The following is a 7338-nucleotide window of genomic DNA, read 5'->3' as shown; positions in this document are numbered from 1 at the left end:
AACTAGAATAACCCCCATTGGGAGAAGCCAAAATTTGTACATGAACTGTTTTTTTTTTTAAGAAAACCAAAATACGCCACATTACACCTCTGTGTTTATGATGTTTTGTCCTTTTAGTATTTATTTGTGTGCCATTTAAGCTTAAGCGGCTGAATAGTTCCACTTCTGGACAAGCCATTTAAGAATAGTAATGTGACTGTCACCTTGAAGTATAGAGCTTCAATTCTCCAGGTCATGTTTTCTAGACCTAGCTGGTGCACATGTGTAGTCATTACTAACTGTCACATTCCCAGACCACCTATCTGGTGCACAGGTGTGGAGGTTAAATGAAGTGCCCCTATGTTCCCCATCCTGGCACTTACTAACCTGATGGCACACTTCGTTAAGTAGGGATTCCCCTCACGCAAACTCTGTGCCCCTTTAAATGATATCAACCTGTTCTCAGTTTGCTCACCAGACCAGGGTCTGTGTTGGAATATATGTGACCACCATCCATTGACTGTATATGCGTAGCGTGGCAAATGCAAGTGGTACCAGCAGTTGTAGCAGGATGGAACAGCAGTAATAGCTGGGTCTCTCTGAGCTTACCTAAGAGGAACATGTCCGTGGGTCACTGTAGCACTTTAATACAGTAGCAAGATGGTACCATGCATGCACTAAAATACTGTAAGTACAGAAGCCATCTTGGTTTGGGAATGAAGCCTCCAGGTTCAATACCCATTCTCGCTACAAGCTTCTCCATGTTAAACAAACTTTAACTCAAGGTTGCCTACGTTTAGGCTGTCCTCTGCAGGAGAGGGCAGCCAGGTAGAGGAAGCAGGCGGTGGGGACGGCAGGGGGTGTGAACCTTGTGGGTGTGGCCATTGCAGTCGCATCATCGTGGCCACACCCCCTGCTGTGAAATTCCATATTACAGCCATTGCACTGCTGGGGGCAGGGCCACGATTATGTGATTCATGGTTCCTGCAGACCCCCAGCCAAGCTGGGATTGCAGGAGGCTGGGGGGGGGGGGGGGTTGCGGGAGTCTTGCCCACCTTCCTGGGGGGTAGGGAGGCAAATCCAATTTTTGAGAGCCTCCCGGCCATTCCAAGCGGGTAGGCAAGTATGCATTAACCTTTACCTTTATTTGAAGCAACCTGTAAAATGTTTTAGTCAAAGCAGGAAAAATAAAAACTTCAAATAATTCTAGTCTACATTTCTAGGTAAGGACATCAGCAATACTCTCACTGACTGTGCACCGTAACAGTCTCTTTCTTCCCAAATGCACAACTCTGTTGTTCTCGAGGTTATTAATGTCCTCCACACTTGCGGAATCTGATTAGCCCAAAGTCTCTTTGTCTAGTTTGAATTTCTGCTCACACCAGACCGCTCATGACTTTGGTTTCTGGGTGTCTTGAGGTTCACTGAACACAATATTTGCCAACTCATAATGGCATCTCTTTGTTGGTTTCCAATATTTGATCCTGCAGATCTTTTTCTGTGGCTGGATGCCCACATTGGTAGGTTCTGGTTCAGTTATGTCTCCCGCTAGCTGTTGACATACGCAGCGACATACACTTGTGCGTTTAAGTTCTAGCTTTTTTTTATTTGCTTTTTCTTTGAATATGATATCTGTTGACAAGTTTTCTGGTACTTGGATTCCAGAGTCTGTCCCCTTTACTTTCATGGTACTAACCAAGCATAAAGCACTTCATAGACTTGGAATCCAGCTTGTGTACCTCGGAAAGTTCTGAGCTTTGGTATCACACTTATGGCCCCAATCAGAGATTCCCACAGTTTTGGAGCCAGCAGGGGATGGCGACGGGCCATTGCGGTGGAGGAACGGGGTATTTTGTGGGAGAGGTCCGGGCAACACAGGCAGGGCCGGTGCTAGGGTATCCGGCGCCCTCCTGCAAACCAAACCCTTTCACATTGCCATTGCAACAAGCTGCAGCCCGATTGTGGGAGCGTATGCAACATGCGATCCTATGGAGGATCTCAGGTGCATGTACATGTATGCATGCACCATCTCAGTGATGTGTCCGCAAAATGTTGCAGGCACTAAAGGTGCCCATACACTCTGCGAGAATCGCATATGTTATGGCAGTGGCACTGGCACAGCACACTGAGAGGAGGGAAGGAAGGGCGATGCTGCTGCCTGTTTGTTATTCGTTTGACAGCTGACAGGCGCAGGGAGCAATGGGTAGGGAGCGGATTCGGACATGACATGTCATCCAGGCATTCACAGACAGCGCTTCATGCCTCAGCACAAGTGTCCGTAATGAAGAGGGGGCAGGTCGCAGGAGGACAGTGTGTGCGCGATGCAGGGAGCAGCTCTTTATACTGCTGCCCCTCCGCTGTCAGACAGGCGCTGCAGGCGGCGTGCAGGAGGCAGTGACAGTGAGGGCTGAGGCAGCTTTAGCAGAGCAGGGAGGGAGACAGCGCCTTTTCAGCATGGCGCCTCCCTGCTTTGCAGGAGCTGCTGAGTGGGTAGCGCCGGCCCTGAACACAGGTGTGTCTAGGCCGCTCGGGGAAAGGGCAGCGAAGTGCTCACACTTTAGTGATGTGCCTGCAAAATTCGCACATACACTGTTTTGTTCATGAGTGAACGCAATCATCACTTGATCTTAATTTCTGTATTTGTTTCGGGAGCATTTTACATCTTTATATAGAATTGTTGAAGTCCAAGTATCTGTAAGTCCTTAGTGACTTGACTGCATTTGGACCATACAACATACCTCCCAACTTGTGCAGGCATAAAACCATCTGGTTTGATAAGGGGTCGGAGCTACAAGAAATGTGGGCGTGGTCTCCAACAGTGTGTGGGGGGGGCTTGGGGGCATTGGTTAGAGCCTACACCTCACCGCATTATTGCTGATGACTGCCCCCGCCCCCCCCCCCCCCCCTTCCCCCGACAACGAACGGCATAGTAAGTTTGTAACTCGCAGAAGACATTCTTTGCCAGGGTCGGCAAATAAGCAAATACGCAGTTACGCATGCGGAAGACCCCCAAACAGACCCGTCAGGTTGAACCAGAATCAGGCCCTTAGTTTTAGTCCCTATTTTAAAATCGGAAGTGACTGTTCCAACTTGCGTAGCTGTAAGCACTTCCTTCCCTTTTATTGTTATGGAACCACATGCAGCTAATGGTGTGAACTGTAGAAAACAATGACTGATATCGATGAGGTTGGGTATGATTACTGGACAGTGACTATGATGCGATTCATGTTCATATTGATGACATGCTGACATGATGGATAGTCGACAAACTGTTCCTGGTGGTCTAGCGGTTATTTTACCTTCTCTTGGTGGCTGCAATGACTCCAACATCTTCTGGGTCCTCGGTGGTCACACGAGGGTGAGTTCTCCGGTGGTAACTTCTCTGCAGAGACATTCCAATGAGTTTGAATCCCTTTATTCTGAACCCGTGCCCCCCCCCCCCCCCCCTTTCTAACAATATACCCATGCTTGAGCACGGGTGACCTAGGACCTTGTTCTGGTCCACACGCAACGCTGCAAATTTGGATGTAATATATTCCTATATACAGTATATATTTCCTATAGACCCTGTATAATTTCCTCTACAACCTATATACAGTATCTGTGGATATGGCTGAGAAGGGCTGTTCTGGGCTGGCCATGCTGTAATACACCATATGTGCCAGCCACACAGAACAGTCAGCATCTAACACTCCGTCCGTATGAGACACATATTTCACTAATGCAAACCACACATCCAGGTTGGCAACTTAACTGCAGAAATCTGGGATAACTTAACTCCAAACCATTCCCAGATGGCAGGATCCAAATAATTTATTACGACCGTTAACCCCTTCCAGATCCAGGGTATCAACATATAGCTGATGGATCATTGGCAAGCGATATGTGCGTTTTGGGATTTCCACTTACGCAGATTGATAACAAGCGAGTGTCATCGTCTCGCTGATGGATGTTACCTTGGGTATGTTGCAGCTCTCCATAGATTTGCATTTGATTTAGTATTATACATCATTTACCAGGACAATCATAGAAAGACGACTCGGAATCCTTAGTTATGTCTGAACCCGAATGATTGGGGACATAGTGCTCCGTACTGCGTATCAGATGGGGCTTCCACATTCAAGCCAGCCCTGTAAATCAACTGGTTAAGGTTCCTACGCTCTCAGATCCAAGTGGTTCCAGTAACGGGCTGTGCATCCTGATTTAGTGACGGCTTGCGTGCCGAGTGTAGCACGGCAGTTAGAGATGGACAGAAATGCTAACAGTGAGTCAGAGGCTGGTTGGCGGAATTCAGATAAAAGAACATATTGATGTAGATTCTGATCAACTGCAGATCAAACATATTGTGGACACCAGGCAGGACTCGCTGCAGATAATTCATAACTGGGTTCCTGAGTGCAGGCTGAGACTGCCCATGGGGCTACAATGGCCTTGTATAGTAAGACGGTATATTCAGCTGACACCACAGTTCGTCCAAGTTGCCCAGAGGCAAGATAAATATGCATGGGTGTATGTATGTATATTATGTTTAAGATAGAGTGAGATGTTTATGGTCCTGATGGGAGGGGTAGTCAGCCACAGATGCTATATCAATGGCTTTCAATTAACTGATTCAAACTGGTGGTGGAGGAGAGGTGCCCCCTTGGGAGCAGGAGCCCAGCAGCAGATGACTCCATTGCCTCCCAGAGTTTTGCACCAATTGTGTACTGTAGTAAAATGTATTCTGTGAGTCTGTTTTAATTTGCGTAAGAGCAATTAGAATTAAGGGGTCTATGGGCTAAGCCATGGAGAGAGATAATGTGGATGGAGATAAAGTACCAGTCAATCAGCTGAATACCATGTTAATGTTATGATATCCGGGAGTCCTCGCCAACCCTAACTCCGTTGTCATCGAATGGGATTGATGGCTGCGTGCTAGTGCTAGGCTTCGCCTATAATAGCCGCGTTCGACAGAGCCCGTTAGTCAGGCTCCGCCCCCGATGCCACCAGGTCTTGAGAGTTGACAACGCTGCCACCAATGTCAAAGATGAACAAGGGGATGACTAACTAACCCAAGAAGGCGAGGTCACCCTTGCTCTATAGCAAACTGGGTAAACGTAACAATACGTAGAGATGTAACACAAACCTATACCAAACAGGTGTAACAATACACAGAGGTGTTTCATAAGAATCAAGATACAAGTAAGGGGCAGTCTGGGGATAAACCCCACTTATCTGTGCTCCGAGGAGACAACGGCAGCGGGAACCAGGGTACGGACAGCTAGGACAACGCACGGACACCAGGAGGACAAGAGGCAGAACGGAGGACACGGCTGGGAATGAACGACAGGACACAGGACGACTGGACACAGGAACCAGGAGCAGTGAGTAAGCGGGAACCAGGAACACTTGAGACCCTGAGGTGCAAAAGCTATAACCGGCGTCTGTCCTGGGCAGACGCCGGCTCTTTATTCAAAATCCCCGCTGACGTGCGCCGCACTGCCGGGCGCATGACCTCAGCGCGCCGGCACGCCGACGGAGACGCTCGGGGACGTTGCCCGGCAACGCCCCGATGCCTGCTGACGATGCCGTGGGGACGGAGGCCAGGGGCGTTGCTGTGCGACGCCGCTAACGTCTCCCCCGGCACTCGTCTACACTGTCTGTCCCGGCCGGTCCGGGACAGAAGTGTAACAGTACCCCCCCTTGAGGAGGGGTCACCGAACCCTTAGAACCCGGTTTCCAGGGAAATTTTCTAAAGAACTCCGCTCTTAGTCGGGGCGCATGCAAAAACTTTTCTGGGACCCAAGATCTTTCCTCATCTCCAAACCCCTTCCAGTGGACAAGAAACTTGAGCTGACCCCTGACTACCTTGGAATCCAAGATATGTTCCACCACATACTCCTTATGCCCTCGAACCAAGACAGGTCTTTGAGTACGTGTAGAGCTGGATGGAAGGGTTCCGATGACAGGTTTGAGCAGGGAACAATGAAAAACATTATTGATGTGCAGAGACCTGGGAAGCTGAAGTCTGAATGCCACAGGGTTAATTTGTCCGATAATCGGAAATGGACCGATAAACCTGGGACCCAACTTGGGACATTGCTGTCGAAGTCTAATATGACGTGTGGATAACCATACTCTCTGACCCACTTTAAAGAGACACGGTCTCCTGTGCCTATCAAAGAAAATCTTAGACCGGGCTGAGGATTGTCTAAGGGCTATGTGTACATTCTTCCAGGCTTTCCTAAAAAACGAGACAGTGGACGAGGATCTTGACGGATCAACCGGGGGCATGAATGAACTACATTTGGGGTGCAAACCTGAGTTGCAGAAAAAAGGAGAGCTCTTGATGGCTGAATGATAAGAGTTATTGTATGCGAACTCTGCTAATGGAATAAGCTCAGCCCAATTGTCCTGGCACTTTGAAACGAAACAGCGGAGGTATTGTTCCAAAGCCTGGTTGACCCTCTCGGTCTGTCCATTCGACTGCGGGTGATAGCCAGAGGAGAGACTGACCTGAATCCCTAAGGCTGCACAAAACTGTCTCCAAAACCTGGCCACGAACTGGGAACCTCTATCTGAGACAATATCGACCGGGAGTCCGTGAAGCCTAAAGATGTTGGTAATGAATAAATTTGCTAGGATTTTTGCAGTAGGAAGCCCATGTAATGGAGTAAAGTGAGCCATTTTGGAAAATCTATCCACAGTAACCCAGATGGTGGTGAACTTGCTAGACGGAGGCAGGTCAACTATAAAGTCCATAGAAATATGGGACCATGGTTTCTTGGGAATGGACAAGGGGAACAGCGGCCCAATAGGAGACTGTCGAGACGATTTGTGTCGCGCACAGACCAGACATGAGGCCACAAATTTGTCGACATCTTGCCTCATAGAGGGCCACCAAACAGTCCTGGCTAACTGTTCAAAAGTTTTGGCAATACCTGGATGCCCGGAGCTTTTTGCCGAGTGAAAGTCCCTGAGAACCGCCTGCCGTAATTTCTGGGGAATAAATAAACGGTCCTGTGGGGTCTGTTGAGGAGCCGACGCTTGGGCAGCAATGACTAAGGTGGCTAAATCTTGGGTCAGGCCCGCCATGATTACTGAGCAAGGGACAATGGGAGATGCTTTCACCTCAGACCCCTGGAGAGTCTGAAAACTGCGGGAGAGGGCATCCGCCTTCACGTTCTTAGATCCCGGCCTAAAGGTGATGATAAACCGGAATCTGGTGAAGAACAGTGCCCACCGAGCCTGTCGTGGGTTGAGGCGTTTGGCGGACTCAATATAAGAGAGATTCTTGTGATCGGTGATCACGGTGATGGTATGCTGAGCTCCCTCAAGCCAGTGACGCCACTCCTCAAACGCCCATTTGATGGCCAATAA

This window comes from Crinia signifera, chromosome 3 (assembly GCF_055691185.1).
Source record: "Crinia signifera chromosome 3, ASM5569118v1, whole genome shotgun sequence".
Classification (NCBI taxonomy): Eukaryota; Metazoa; Chordata; class Amphibia; order Anura; family Myobatrachidae; genus Crinia; species Crinia signifera.
This window is presented reverse-complemented; position numbering follows the sequence as displayed.